This window comes from Eptesicus fuscus, chromosome 10 (genome assembly GCF_027574615.1).
Source record: "Eptesicus fuscus isolate TK198812 chromosome 10, DD_ASM_mEF_20220401, whole genome shotgun sequence".
Classification (NCBI taxonomy): Eukaryota; Metazoa; Chordata; class Mammalia; order Chiroptera; family Vespertilionidae; genus Eptesicus; species Eptesicus fuscus.
This window is the reverse complement of record NC_072482.1, coordinates 67,864,263-67,880,781: the sequence shown is the minus strand read 5'-3', so window position 1 is coordinate 67,880,781 and position 16,519 is coordinate 67,864,263. Positions and strand designations below refer to the sequence as shown.

The following is a 16,519-nucleotide window of genomic DNA, read 5'->3' as shown; positions in this document are numbered from 1 at the left end:
GGAACAAGTCTGTATTTCTTTCTCTGGTTCATCTCCGCCATTTTTAAGGCCAAAACAGTCTCAGGTTTTTATTCTGTACACAGCAAAGAGTTAAGTTCAGCTCAAAACTATGCGCACTCGTTTTTAAACTGGCCTTTTCCCTCTACATGTGCACAGAAATCCCGGATGCATTTATGAATTTGTAAAAGCTTTAAGTCATTAGCTGGAAAATAAATAAAGATGGCGAAGATGAGGCCTTTCAAAGTGGCTTTCTTGGGGAGTGGCGTCCATATTGGATCGCCACGTGTCTCCCTTCCCCCATCTCCTTGTTTCTTAGGGGGAAGATTCAGTAATGGTCTGGCATCTACTGTTTTTATTTACTTTTTCAATTTTTATTTATATTTATTTTTAAGGAAAGAAAAAGATTTTTTAAGATAAAGAATTATTGGCAGTTGCTGAGAAACTTCCTTTAATCTTTTTCTACTTGTTACAGGTAGTTTACACGTGGAGGCAGAGGAGGTGCAGATGGTATTAGAGACTTGCACCCTTCCACTGCAGGCTGTAAGGCCGTGGCTGCACCCCACTTAGACATTCTTAAACTCTCCTGTGCTGAATCAAGCATGCAACTGCTTTCTGACCTTTTCCCACATTTTAACAACAAAAATTAAGAAAGAAATCAAGAATTTGACTATGCTTAACAGAAAATCTTTGAGATCTGAGCATAGTTAAAGCATTTTTTAGGATTACCCACGTTTTACACCCGGCTATTTCAATTCAATACAATACACTCCCCATTACCTTACATTTCTTAAATCTGTGGCGCACGCAATTCTTGGGAGTGATCCCTTGCCTCTTACCTCTTGTTGCCTCTTTCATGCCCCACGTTGGGCGCCATTATGCGGGGGGCCTGAAGCGGCGGGGATCTCCCTTTTCCGCGTCCCGCACGGAAAGAGAGATGAATGAACCGGTCCTAAATGGAGGCGGCCAGGGATTGAGAAATAATAGAAATAAAGAAAACAAGACGCAAAAATAGATTCATGAAGCTGGGGCTGGGTGGGACGCCATCTTTCCTCTCTGATGGAGAGGCAGCATGAGGACGACGACGACCCTGAGCCACTCAGCAGGTTTATTTTATATCCCCAAAATCCAGGAAGTAACACCAAAACTTAGGATCAAAGGAGCTTATTTGCATTCTTAACTAGGCCCCAGCATTACTGGATTTACATATCTAGACCCGCCCCTGCTGACACCTGGGCTGCTATGAAGTCAGAACTGATTAACATGTCCAGCCTCATTGGGGAAGCATGTTCCCAGGGCGTGACTCGGCCTAAGCCCTGAGTTTGGCTGACAATAATTAAGGAAATGCCCAGGTGCCTCCCAGGCGGCCCTCTACAATCACCCACCAGGCTTGGAAGAAATCATCACCAAGTGCATTGGGATCACTCGGGGCGGGCTTCTCCTGATGCTTCCCGCTCCTCTGCTTCTCAGAGGCACCACCAGGCACCTCAGATGGCCAGTTAAGGGAGGGGATGTGAGAGGCTGGAAGCAAAAAGAAGAAATTGACCACCCTGTCACATCACCTACTACTAGAGGTTTCCAACTGCATGCAGGAGAGATTTATATATTTAGAAAGTTTAGGATTTTTATTATTATGCAAATCTTTGTAATTAAATCTCTGCAGTGAGATAATTATTATGACTAACAATGAGTAAGGTATTCTTTTTATTTATGAATGGTAACACATTTCATAAAACCTGCCTTAAATTTCACTGAAGGAGTAAGAAGAAAGCAGTCACAAAGATGAACTTAAATAGGCAGAGGGGAGAAGAATAAAGTTATCTTCAGATGGCACTTTTTGGATTCATATTGCCAATTATGTACGCTTTCCAAGTTTTAGGCAATAAGCATTAGTTAATTTTAAAATGAACATCAGTTAAAAATAATTCTTAGCAACAAAAAAAAAAAACCAAACAAACACGAAAATATACAGTATGGAAACGAAGGAGTCAGAGGATTAATTAAACTTTGGTGTTGCCCTTGGCTCATTGTCTCCAAGCCTCTGGTCCAATGAAGATTCTATAAACTAACTAATGTCTTTTAATAAATAGTTTTTCTGCTTAAGTTAGCTAGAATAGATTTTTTTTGCAACTAGTGGAAGGAATGCTCTAGACAAAGTATTCCTCTCTCTTCTCTCTGTGGAAATGTATGTATTGAATTACCAGGGTTGATGCCATTAAAACTAACTCTCTTGCTCATGAGACAGCTTTATGATTATTGTTTATTTCTATTAGGTGAAAATGCTGATGTGTTTTAGGCATTGAAACAGTTATGCTCCTCATTTTTAATGCATAAGTTATAATTCTGATGTGTGTATAATTCTGGTGAACTTGCTTTGTTAGGAATTAGCCCTAAGACATGGGTTTACTCTCTGTGTGCTGACAAAGTCAGGTTGCTGAACTTAGAAGCTAGGTTCACAAACTGAGTCTTATTATTATTTTTGAACTCGTTGACCTCTTATAAAATGACACTTTGATAGTTTTATGAGATTTTTCTTTCAATATTTACAGTTATTCATTACCTGTGTGAATTACCTGTGTGACCCTTTTGGACATGTTGAATATATTAATAAAATATACTTTTTAAAATATATAGCAGTTCACTTTTAACAGATTTTTATTCTACATAGTGCTTTAACATTTTGATTTGATTTAAGTAGCTGCTCCTTCTTCATGAGCTCATCCACTCTAAATGAAAATGAAAGAATCAGGCTCTTATTGGAGTTAAAATCAGGTTTAGAGCTTTACATGTAAAATGGGAAAGAGGAGCAATGGCAATAAGTCAATTTGGACACAGAGTAGATAATCGCTCTCAGATAATAGCACAGATCTTCACTGTTCAGGGTTCTTTTTATAGGAATGATTCCCCGTTAATATTTTTAAAATTTATATTTTGTATTATGAGACTCTTTGTACCTGAACTACACAGTCTCTCATTTGGTCAATATATCACAATTGTTTCCATATTTTTTCAAGTAATTGAATCAACATTAAAAAATGGACTTGGTAACCAAATAAATAAGAAGCTGCTAGTTGAGAAATAGTGATTTAGATTTGATTATTGTGATTCAGTCTCAAGAGGTTCTTTTACGAAAAGCATAAGTGAAACTGTTCAAGGATACTTCAGGGAATTAACAGTAAAATGGAAAATGGTTTTAGAGGGAGTAGAAAGTATCAGACCCAGATAAAGGACAAAAAGTCAGGTAGGAAGCATTAAAAGTAACTACAGCTATCAGAGAGTGGATGGTATCTTTATGGCAAAGTTTTCTTATAATAGTCATTAAAATTAGGATATTTCAATCAACTGGTCTTCATTTAAATTTGATGGAGAAAAAATAGTTGATGGAATAATTTTGGAACATATTAATAGATTGGCAAAGAAGTAGAGTATCTGAAACTCTCTTACATTCCTGGAGAGAGTGAAGAACATAGCAATCACATTTGGAGAACAATTTGGCAGTATCTACTAAATTAACATATGCCTAACATATGACTAGAAATTTTACTCCTAGATATATATACCCAAGAGAATGAATCAATGTGGCCACAAAAATACATGTGCAACAATGTTCACAGCACCTTTATTCTTAGTAGCCCAACTGAAACCAATAACCAAAATTACCATCAGTAGAAATGCGTACATAAATGATGGGATCTATATATATAAAAGGCTAATATGCAAAGTGTCCCCTTGGGAGTTCAACCAGGAGAACAGGAGTTTGCTATGACATGTGCTGACCACCAGAGGGTGGCACAGAACATGGCAGGCGACCAGCTGCGGTGGCAGGGTGCTGAGGGAGCGAGGGAAAGAGGAGGCGGGGAGGCAGGGAGGAGGGGAGGCGGGGAACCTGATCAGCCCTGATTGCCGGCCAGGCCTAGGGGCCCTACCTGTGTATGAATTTTGTGCACCAGGCCTCTAGTATTAATATAATAGAACACTAAATAGGGAGAAAAAATTAAGAAGAATAAACTCCAAGTACACATAATAACATATATAAATTTTATGCATATAATATAAGAGCAAAAGAAGCTAGAAACAAAAGAGTACAAACTGTAGAAATTTTTTTTTTATGAAATTCAAGAACAGGCAAAGCTAAGCTATGGATTTAGAGGTTAGAATAGTGACTACCTCTGAGTGAAGTACTGGCTGGGAAGGACCAGCTGGCAAATTTCTGGGATTCTGAACCTTCCTCTCTACTTTCCTCCCTTCCTCCCTCCCTTCCTTCCTTTCTCCCTCCCTCCCTTCCTCCCTCCCTCCCTTCCTCCCTCCCTTCCTTCCTTCCTTCCTTCCTTCCTTCCTTCCTTCCTTCCTTCCTTCCTTCCTTCCTTCCTTCCTAGCTAACTAGAGCATTTAAAACAAAGCAAAGGCTAATGGTTGTTTCACCAATGTTAAATAATAATGCCTTTCTTCCCATAAAACACATTGAAGTACTGTGCTGAAGAGGGTCAGCATCAGAAACTCTTGTTCCTGCTATCTTGTGGCTGATAAATCACAACTCACCTCCATACTGGCGCCTGGGAAGAAACACATTGGAACTGACAAAATACAGTTCAACTAAAAATAGAATGACACATTTGTAATCTATAGTGAAAAGTATGAGGCAGGGATAGTGGGGCACTGGAGGAGGGAGGTTAGGAGAGGAGCTTTGGTCTCCTTTCAGGTGAGTACTGAAATGCAGGCATCTGAGCCCTGGCTGGGAAGAGCCTCCTGAGGCATTGGGGCTCAGGTGGATTCTCAGTCTTATCCAAGTCATAATAAACTATTTCCCCCTTGAACCTGTGAGAAGCCAGAAAAAAACTCTCTTCTATAGTCGGGGTGGTGGGGGGGAGGCTGTTTTTCAGGGATTAGCAAGGGTTGTACAGCAGCTTCCGATCAGCTTCAGTGGTTCTGATCCAGGCAAGACAGTTAAGAGGATCTCAGGGACACCTGTCAGCTGTTTAGGAGCTTGAGACTTGATGTGGGTAGCTGCTCTATTCTTTTGGACATAAATTTTATAGGCTTCCAAAAAAGTCTACCTCTGTTCTCAAATATGATATAGTTTCATACGAGTTTACTGCAAAGTCCTGAAAACAAGGGAGAATTGTCCAAATGTAATCTATTACAGCTATACTAAGACTCATATTCAGAAACAATTGCTATTTTAGATTGGTATTTTAATCTATACAAGTTACTATAACAAAAATACCATATACTAGGTGGCTTAAATAATAAACATTTATTTCTCACAGTTTTAGAGGACAGAAAGTCCAAGATGAAGACACCTGCAGATTTGGTGTGTGGTGAGAGCCTGGTTCCTGGCTCTCTGCTATATCTTCACATGATCGAAGGGGGCAACTCTGGTCTCTTCAGCCCCTTATTAGGGCACTAATCCCATTCATGAGGCCTCCACCCTCATGGCCTAACCACTTCTCAAAGGCCCCATCTCCTAATACCATCACATTGCATCAGGGGTTAGGATTCCAACATGTGAATTTTGGGGAGACACAAACATTCAATACATAACAGATAGGTTTATCCAATTTATCAGAAATGGGGCCATTATAAATGTTAAGATGGCCTCTGATACAGATATACAAGATTAGACAAATGAACAAACAAAACAAAACAAAGATTTAAAGAAACAGAGAACAAACTGATATTTGCTGGAAGGAAGGGAGTGGGGGAATGGGTGAAAAAGGTGAAGGAGAATATAATCAATAATATTATAATCTTTCCAGGTGACAAATGGTTACTAGACTTAGTGTGGTGATCATGCTGTAAGGTATATAAATGTGTATCATCATGTTGTACACCTGAAACTAATATAATATTGTATGCCAGTTATACTGTAATAAGTTTTTTTTTTAAGAATAAAAAAATTAGCAAAGGCCCAGACTTTTGTTCAGATTGAGATAGTTGTGTGGTTTTACTAATTTGTCAAGCTTTGACTGCCAAACAAGACACGGAGGTCATTATCTGTTGTTTGCACTAATCACAGTAGGAGAAGACCTCTACGTTTGGGGAGAGTCATAGACCTTTGTGCAGATAAATATATGTGTCTTATAAGAGGCTCTGCTGCCAATACTTTGGGGATTAAATATTTATAACTAGAGAAAGCAGAATAAAATACGTTGGCTCATCCAATGAGTAAGACCTTTTCTGTGAGACCTCTTTTTATCCGCAGAATGACTTTAAATAAGGTACATTTGAAATCATGGATTTTAAGATGTAAAAGTCTAGGATGAATTTTTTAAACATTTTTTTTTATTGATTTCAGAGAGGAAGGGAGAAGGAGTAAGAGAGAGATAGAAACATCAAAGATGAGAGAGAATTATTGATTGGCTGCCTTCTGCACACCCCCTAGTGGGGACAAGCCTGCAACCTGGGCTTGTGCCCTGACCAGGAATCATATCGAAAGCTCCTGGTTCATAGGTTGCTGCTCAACTACTGAGCCACGCTGGCCATGCTTAACAATTTGAAGTTTAATCTAGGTTTTAGAATCAGTTCTCATACAGATTGTAATCCTCTGATTTTCTTTTTAACTTCTCTACATTTAATTTCTTCACTGTGAAAGTTGGGTTGAATCAGGGTTGTACTAGATAATTAACCCTTTCCTTCCATCTCTAAAACTTCTTTTAAAAATTGTTTGTAAACAGATTCACACTAAAGAGAATTTACCCCTAAACAATTCATAGACACCAGTAAATAGTAATCCACATATTGAATCCCTGTGTACTATGTATTCCAAAACCTTTTTTTGTTAAAGTAGGAGAAGAAGGATATTTGTTGAATGTCTGTGAATCAGAGCCACTGGGACATTGCTGCACACTCAAATTGATACCTTTAGGAGCACTTAGTAAGTCATTATTTGCATAGGTACGATGGGAATGAAGGACACCAACAAGGCATGGTGAATACCCCAAATAAACAACATTAGAAACTATAGCTTCCCCTAGGCCTGAAGGGTGAGAGTGATTACTGGACCCCAGACAGAGAGAGATCTAGAACATTAGTATAGTAAAGGGCCACTGGACCGCTGCCATGGCCTTAAGTAGGATGGACACAGTCATTGCTAACCTCTGGCTTCAAGAAAGGGAGCCAGGAGAACCTCACTCTCATTCCTCAGTCTGATCTCCTGTCTGCACCTCCTATTGGCCAAATCAAATCCAAAGTGAGAGAGTAGGGAGCCTATGGATATACAAGTTAGGATTCTCCAGAGAAACATAATTAATAGAAGACAGACAGAGAGAGAGAGAGAGAGAGAGAGAGAGAGAGAGAGAGAGAGAGATTTTAAAGAAATTGGCTTCCACGATTGTAGGAGCTGGCAAGTCTGAAATTTGCAGAACAGCCTGGAGACCCAGGGAAGATATGCTATTGCAATCTTGAATCCAAAGGCAGTCAAAGGTACAATTCCTTCCTTCTCAGGGGACCTCAGTGTCTGCTCTTAGGCCTTTGATTAATTGCATGAGGCCCACCCCTATTATGGAGGATAATCTGCTTTACTTGAGTCTACTAATTTAAATGTTAATCACATTAAAAAAATTCCTTCACAGCAACATCTAGACAGGTATTTGACCAAACAGTTGGGTACCATATCTTACCCAAGTTAATACATACAATTAACCATTACCTCATCCACCTAGGTTAGGTTTCAGGGGCTTGGAGAACTAGGAAAGGTGGAGAGAGAATCTGAGGGCAGGGGGACACAAACTATATGACAACCCAGCAATTCCACCAGACATTTCATTCTTTCTTGTCAGGCTTTTGAAGGGTATTACATAGGAGCATTTTGTAAACTGTTGGGTTCCTAGTGCCTAGCCCAATATCTGGCACAGGTTATAGTAGATTCCCTAAGAATCTTGGTTGAATTGATTTGAATGTCATGGAAGTAAGTGAATTGAGTGAGAATTATCTCAAGATCAATTTTCAAGAAAACACTAAATACCACTACAATGTTCTTTCATCTTTTGAGCACCACATCAAATGAATCAGATGTAATCATGTCTTGTAAGGTTTAACAGCAGATGACATTTCTAAGCTTCAGTTTTCCTTTATCATAGAATAAATGTGTTCATCAAACTGGATGATCACCTGTGCCGACAAAGACTTTAAATCGCTCCCATATCCTTGCAATTATATAAAGGATTAGCCCTATTGCTGGGGTATGATGGAAGTCACTTATCATGTAAATAATCTCAAAAACCATCTAGTCTTAACGGTCTGCATCTCTGAGAAATGTGACAGCAGGCTTACTCCCAACAAAGGAGTGGGCTGGGAACCAGAAGGCATCACATGTGTCACATGACAGAGAAGATAGAATGCAAATGGATAAAGTTGAAAAGATCTCCAAGTAAATGCATGCTGGCTTATATGACACATTATTTTCAAAGTCGCTGAAATGATTGTTCCAAAGCTACCGAGATATGACCCGTTGAGAAATCAATTTTTCTGGCCAGTTCATTTTCTTCACCCTAAAACCAGGAGGAGGGCAGCTACAATGACCGAAAAGAATGATGAAGGTCATGGGGATGCAGAATGGCACCTCCCAGGCCATTGTGTCACCAAGGAGTGCAGCAGCTATCCATCAAACACCAGCTTGCCTTTGCCTGTCAGTTGGTCATAATAAGAATCTTTCTCTTGTCTCTGTTGCTTTCCTGGTTTGCTGTCAGATTGGGCAGGTCTTTTAAATGGAAAATTAGTGATTGAGCATCAGAGAACAAAAGTGAAGGAAATATACAAACACCTTGTTCAGGCATGTGAGGCAACATGTTATAAGAAGAAACTGTATTACAGGGACAGCCTGAGGCAAAGAGTGGAGTGGCTGAAAATTGTCACTGGAATACTTGCTTTCTGCACCTGCTGTCCTTCATCTAAAGTCCTTGCCACCCCCCACAACATGCCACCTACACACACAAACACATGTGCAAATACACCCTCCTGTAGCTATCCTGGGTCTTATTCCTACAGAGCCATGATTTATCTATTGCTCAACAAAGCATTGGCCATTGGATTTCACTCTGTGCCCCCAGGACTGAGCACGGCGCCGGGGACACAGAGTGAAGGTGCTCAATAAATCTTTTATGAGTGACTGCAGCTTCAATAAGACGTTAGATAAAAGTGGCGCAGCCATTTCTGGCCTTGGGAGTGTTGACAATTTAATAAGAGATTCTTAAAGCTAGGATCTCTGAGGGCAGAGTTAAAGGCAATGTGATCCACAGGGGCCACAAATGTACGCAGCCAGCCCTGCCAGGCAGAGAGGAAGGCGCACCCTGTTCTGACCGTTTGTGGGCAGAAGGCAGTTCAGCATTTCTCAGCGTTCTTGGTTCTAACTTGATCAAGACCACCAAGTCACCAAGGCTGCCAGAGTCGGCACCTATCTCTTCTCTACTCCTAAAGAAGCCAGCAATGAAGGTGTTTCTCTTTCCAGTGCTCAGAGGGAAAGCCAGGTTAAGGTGGCACCACTGTAGTCTGGGCCTTTGCAGATAACACTCTGGTGTTCAGTCACCTTTCTATCCCAGAATACTCTCTTCCACCAAATTAGCTCAATCTGTGTGATGTCAGGTATATGTCTTTGTCCCTGCCCCGCCCCCCTCATAATCTGGCAGCATGTTTTGCAGATAACTGTTGATAAATACTTTTTTTTTTTTTTTTTTTTTTGCTTCATTGATTTCAACTTTCTGCTAAGATTGTAAATCCTTAAATCTCTGGCTTCCTAAGAAAGTTATTTGTGAATTGTCTAATGTCTTATTTTTTTCTGGTTAAACATTGCTTAGGTAGGTTCTTGCTTTGAACATTCTCTAGTAACTTCTCAGTCCATAGGGCAGTTTTTCCCCAGCCCCTGTGCTGAGAACAGGTGCTGGCATGCAGGAATGCTGACCCTCATTGCAGGCCAAGTCTATCCACATAGGGAACAGAGTAGCTAAGGCCCCGGCCTGGTTACCTCTGGACAGAAGCTGCATCTCTGTTTAATGCAACTTGCTGTTCAAATGTTATTATTTTCCTTGTATGCTATCATGTGGGGGTAAAAGGTTGAAATTATTGTTATTGTGGGGTCAGCAAACTTTTTCTGTAAAAGGCCAGGGATTGAATAATTAGGCTTTAGAGACCATTTGCTCTCTGCCTCAACTAAACTCTCTCCCAAGGATGAAAGCAGCCTTCCCAAGACTGAACAAATAAGTGTGGCCATGTTCCAACAAAACTCTGAAAAAAATAGGTGGCAGGATGGAGGTGTAACCTGAGGACCATGCTCGCCCATCTCTAGTCCACAGGATGAAGTTTACTGTCCTTGCTGCAGGTGATCTCCCCTGGTCCTGCCCCTGTCTACCTCTCAGCTTTATCTCTTCTACTGGCTCAAATGTCCCACATCCTGAGGAGCAGCCCTCTCCTTACTTCCAAGCAGTTATGTGGCCCCACAGCAACATGTTCACACATCTTCCCACTTTGATGTAATAATATGATCAAAGGTCTGTCATCAGACTATAAAATTCTATAGGGTGGAGACTGTGTCACAGTTCCATCTGAACCCATTAGACATAGCACAGTGTCTGTCACACTGTTGGTTCTCCATATTTATTGCATGAAGAAGAAGGAATGATGAATGGAAAGATGGAAGAAAGGAAGAAGAAAAATGAGAAAGGAAGAAAGAGAGGAAGAAAATAAGAAAGGAAGCCAGGAAGAAACGAAGGAAGGAAGGAAGGAAGGAAGGAAGGAAGGAAGGAAGGAAGGAAGGAAGGAAGGAAGGAAGGAACAATAGAGGAAAGGAAGGATTCTCTTTCTGGTTGAACATTTTAAGTAAAGTTTCATTGTCCTCAAAGAGTTTGGACATGGGGGTGAGGGTAAGTGTTGTCATTAAAGGAAGGTGAGTGAAGGTGGTAAAGAGTAGATATTTAGGGGAAAATTGGGGCTAAAGGAAGTCAGAAGGTATCTGATTTTTATTAAGTTCACTGGCTGCTATTGAGTCTGTATTTTGTCTCAATTACTTGGTGTTATCCCAGATAAAAGAGCATTGCAAAACCATATGCCTTAAGCGCAGTGCGATAAAAGGTTACTGTGGCAAAAAACAAATTCAGCATTGCATTTGTGGTACCTCTGGGGCTCTAAAATTCATGACAAGCAAATGAGCCAGAAGGAAATGAATCAGAAACAGTAACAAGAAACAACTGCACAGTACAATTTAGTTAATAATATACCTCAATTACGAAGTACATTTAGAAACGTTATGATTTAATTTCTTGTCTCTCTCTCTGTCATTCTTTCATATGAATTATTTTCAGATTTACCCTGTGGTATAATAATCAAATAATGGTCATTCATTTGAATTCATGGTGTTAAGGCTACTTCCCTTCGTAGAGTGTTTATGGCTTCTCTCAAGGGAATGGTCATTCCTGATGTTGATTATAAGGACAACAGGAAGTTTTCAGATAAGAAATGAAGGTAGGTCTTAGGTAGAGGGGAAAGTACACTATATTTGTCTCTCTGAATCTCATTCTCTTTGGTCTAAGCAGAAGAGTATAAATGTCTGGCTCTAATGTCCCTGGGAGACTTGGAAGACCTGATGGTACCACTGTGTGTAGATGGACCCAGAAAGAGGATGAATTAGATACTGTGAGCCCAGAAAAGCAAGTGATATCTGTTAAATAGAAATATTTATAGTTATGTTATTCTAGGAATGTATTTTTTTACTTCTGTTATGGCTGAGGCTTTGAGAAAATCTTACCCAAAAGTTTCAGTCTTGCATCAGCTATACTTAAATGCACAAGATCCTCTGGAAGAAGAAAAAGGAGAAAGGAAGAAAGAGAGGAAGAAAATAAGAAAGGAAGCCTGGATCTATGCTTCTTCTGCTAGCTCTTTGAAGTCGTGGTAATTCTCTGAGAACAGTGTGGAAGCAGCAGCAGGAAATAATGAGAGTTTCCTATGAGTAGGTGGGGCTTAGGATACACTTGGAACTCCACAGTCCAGTGACCAACATGCTTGGATAGAGATCCCTCTCCATGTTCTAACCTTGGTTCATTTATAAAACATACTGCTTGGGCCAGGTGGGGTTCTTCCAAAACCATATAGTCTATCCCAGGGCTCTAGATAGGATTGAAGCCAATGTAAGCCCAGACCCACACAGAGATGAAACAAAATATTGGTCTATACTACTGCTTTTAGTCATTTTCAACTTATGTAGTAATGCTCTGATAACACTAAGCATTAAATTTAAAAGCACATAAAATCATAGTTTAGGTTATACTTTTAATGACATTGGTTTTTCTTCTCAGCTTGACTTCCTTTAACAGTTATTGCTACTCAAAAACATACCAGTGGACAATATTTGCTTAAAGTCCTAAATGTATACTATGACCATGGAAGTAAAGCTGAACCATTACACCCATTACACGAATACAGAAACTTTCTCCTGGTTGTCCTGCATCAGTTAACCGGAACACTGCCAGCATTGCCAAAAGGGAAGAGTATTTTTGGCTTTCACTCATGTTTAACTTGTCATACCCACAATAAAACATTGCCTTTCACGTTTCTCAATAATTGGGAGACTACTTAAATTATTCATCACCAGGTAGAGTACACATTAAGCTCAGCTTTTGGTAAAACGTTGATATTTTCCTGCTGTCGTTTAGGCCCCTAGGATACATTTGATTCATGCAGAGGCAATATTCAGGGGCACTTGGGTAATAAATCTTCCCCAAGTTCTCTGAGGAAGCAGTATTTCACTGGCCAGTATTTATTTGACCAGCAACCTAATGGAAGAAACTATTTTCAGCATCAGCATTTCCCTTGGTCTAATATATGGTTTAAGGTTCTATGACCTTAAATGACTTTTAATGGCCTTATGCTCAGGAAACAAACACATAAACAAGATTCAGAGAAAAATTTGTCTCAGTGTTTTTCTTTTTAATGCCTATTTGGGGAATAAAAGAAATATAATTCCTATATTTTGAAGAAAATATTCAGGTCTTTCTAGTTATCCCTATAGCACATCAAGAGATATGTATCATTAATTATTAGAATCTAATAGTTAACAGTTATTTAACATTTACCAGGTGACACATTTTTTAAAAAGTTTTGAATCCTCATAACAAAGGCTCTGTAATCTAGACCCTTTTATTGTTATCTCTCGCATTTTATAATTGACGAAATTGAGGCTCAGAGAGATTAAATAATTTGCTCAAGTTTAGAGTTCAAACTCAGAATTGCTCTAGAACCTGTCCTCTTAGCCTCCAGGCTACTTACCACCTTATCGTCTATGGAGTACCAGGTGTCAGGTGCCTTACATGCTACATTGCTAAGACCTCCCATAGCAGTGAAGTTTCTATTACTACCTTCAGTTTTCTAGATGAGAAACGAGACTCACCATGACCAAAGACCTTGCCAGAGCTCACGTGGCTCATAAATAGTAGACCCTGGATGTGAACTCTGATCTTCTGATGCAAACAAGCTTTATTCTTTCCATGACCAAACATTTTTATTCAGCTCAGTACTTTAAAATATTTAAAGATTTTCCTGTGCATTCTATGATCTATTCTGGAGAGAGTAATAATTTAAGAGCTCAGTCTAGAAGTTTCCAAAGAAACTTTGCAAAGGGCAATGCCTAGTCACAGATGAAATTTCAAATTAAATTGAGGACTAGGTTTCCAGGGTGTTTGTACCTGGGGATTGTAACTGAGAGGCAAGCCTGCAGTGGAGATCAGGACTGGTTTTCCAAGGAAGTCCTGGGATTTTAAAAGTGGGTGGTGAAGTGTTAGGAATAGAAAGGATACCTCTGTACAGCACCTAGAATCAAGATTTGGGGTCAGTGGAGGAGGAACCAAGATGGCGGCATAGTTAAACAACTAATCTGCTGCCTCACACAACAATTTCAAAAACACAACTAAAAGACAAAAAACATCTACCACCCAGAACCACGGGAAAGCTGGCTGAGTGGAAGATTTACAGCTGAGAAGAGAAAGGAGCACAATCGCTGAAAAGCTGAGGTACGGAGGCACGCGAATCGGGCCGGCAGGCGGCTGGGTGCGCGGCTTTTCTTCAACCCGCAGGGAGACAAGCTCCCGATCACTCTGAAATCCAGTTTCTGGGGACACTCGGGGGACCCAGACACCTACGGGGAGAGGCTGGACTCTCGGCCATCGGGTCGGAAAGTGAGAGTGACTTTTGCAGTGGTGCGCCCAGCAATCATTGTTTACTGCGCTGGAGCTCGGGGCGCAGGGACTTGGAAACGTGGAAAGGCAGAGACGGCTGAGGGCAGCCATCGCCGTTGGCCACGCCCCAGCCTAGTGACGCCCTGAGACCCCGCCCCGCCCTGAGGCCCCGCCCTGCACATTCTACAAACCCGCCCAGGCTCCACACAGCGGCTTTTGCATATAAATGGCCTGTTCTGTGGCAGCTTAACCAACTACAGCTCCAGACTGCTCCAAAACCGCCCAAGCAAAGGAGGAGAAAACTAGCCCTTGCTGTAGCTCCTGCTGGGGGACACACAGTACACAAGGGTACACCAAGAGTGTCCACCTCAAGTAACTGGGAGGCTGACCCGTTGAACCAATAGGACACCTAGTAGACAAAACTACCCTACCAACTCAGGGAAGCAGAGAATATGAGAAGGCAAGGAAACAGATCACAAACCAAAGAAATGGAGGAGAATAAGCGACTGGACATAGAGTTCAAAACCACGGTTATAAGGTTTTTCAAGAATTTCATGGAAAAGGCCGATAAATTCAATGAGACCCTTGAGGATATGAAAAAGGACCAACTAGAAATTAAACATACACTGACTGAGATAAAAAATATTATACAGAGACCCAAAAGCAGACTAGAGGATTGCAAGAATCAACTCAAAGATTTGGAATACAAAGAGGCCAAGGACACTCCTCCAGAGAAGCATGAAGTGAAGAGAATTCAGAAAGTTGAAGATAGTGTAAGAAGCCTCTGGGACAACTTCAAGCGAACCAACATCAGAATTATGGGGGTACCAGAAGAAGAGAGAGAGCAAGATGCTGAAAACCTATTTGAAGAAATAATGAACGAAAACTTCCCCCACCTGATGAAAGAAATAGACTTACGAGTCCAGGAAGCACACAGAACCCCAAACAAAAGGGATCCAAAGAGGACCACACCAAGACACATCATAATTAAAATGCCAAGAGCAAAAGACAAAGAGAGAATCTTACAAGCAGCAAGAGAAAAACAGTTAGTTACCTACAAGGGAGCTCCCATACGATTATCAGCTAATTTCTCAACAGAAACCATGCAGGCCAGACGGGAGTGGCAAGAAATATTCAAAGTGATGAATAGCAGGAACCTACAACCAAGACTACTCTACCCAGCAAAGTTATCATTCAGAATTGAAGGGCAGATAAAGAGCTTCACAGATAAGAAAAAGCTAAAGGAGTTCATCACCACCAAACCAGCATTATATGAAATGCTGAAAGGTATTCTTTAAAAAGAGGAAAAAGAAGAAGAAAGATAAAAATTATGAACAACAATTACATATCTATCAACAAGTGAATCTAAAAGTCAAGTGAATTAAAAATCTGAGGAACAGAATAAACTGGTGAACTTAATAGAATCAGAGGCATAGAATGGGAGTGGATTTATAATTCTCAGGGGGAAAGGGGTGTCTGTGTGGGGAGTATGGGAAGAGACTGGACAAAAATCATACACCTATGGATAAGGACAGCGGGGGGGGGGGGGAGGTTAGGGAAGAGGGGGGGTAGGAACTAGGTGGTGGGGAGATATGGAGAAAGTAGTTTGTAGAATAAATTTCATCACAGTGAGTATGGTAACGGTAAAATATTTTCATAATCAGTATATTGTCAAACAACAAATGATGAGCCACTATTATGAACACTTTTCAATATATTAAATAATTTAGATCCTTTTAAAAATAAAAAAAAATAAAAAAATAAAAAGATTTGGGGTCAGTGGAGGTCCTGTGCCACTTTTAGGAAATCAGCTGAAAATAGGAGGAAAGCCATAAATACAACTGGATAAAAGTTTTCCAAGTAGGTCCAACTATATTTGATTGTTTGGATTAGGCTTTGGGAGGGTGAGTTATAAAATCTACAAGTGGACCCCAATATTTTAATTTACAGCTGCCATTTAAGTAAAATGTGTTGTGTTATTGTTGAAATGTCCTAGAATAATTTCTTCTTTTCTAGAACAGTTAGAAAAAAATTCATTTAAACTACCTTGGGGAACACGATGATTATACAAGTGAAAACCAGGGGCTAGTGTATAAAAATAGACCATTATTCTACTCAGGGGTTCATCATTTATTTAGCTATTTTTAAAAACTCCATCTATAACTATGTTAAGGCATAAATATGAGAGATAAAAAAGACAATTAGTTCAAATATTAAAAAAAATCTAATAGTAATGCTAAAAACGGCAGGATACGCCCACAATTAGAGAACTGAAGTTAAAAAAAAAATAGCAGAGACTTTCTCTCCCAGCAAGATACCTCCATGTATAAAGACACTGTGCTGTGAAAGGCAGAGAGGGAGCGGGG

The 16,519-nt window shown here is 40.2% G+C and overlaps 1 protein-coding gene across 1 annotated transcript in view; it reads right to left on the bottom strand.

The window, feature by feature from the left end:
* Positions 1 to 562: 562 nt before the first annotated feature.
* Positions 563 to 16,519, bottom strand: part of EPM2A (EPM2A glucan phosphatase, laforin) — a 379,313-nt gene continuing 363,356 nt past the window's right edge. The window contains exon 6 of the mRNA XM_054722330.1: positions 563 to 572. The gene's annotated coding sequence lies outside the window, so the exon portion shown is untranslated. The remainder of the gene's footprint in view (positions 573 to 16,519) is intronic.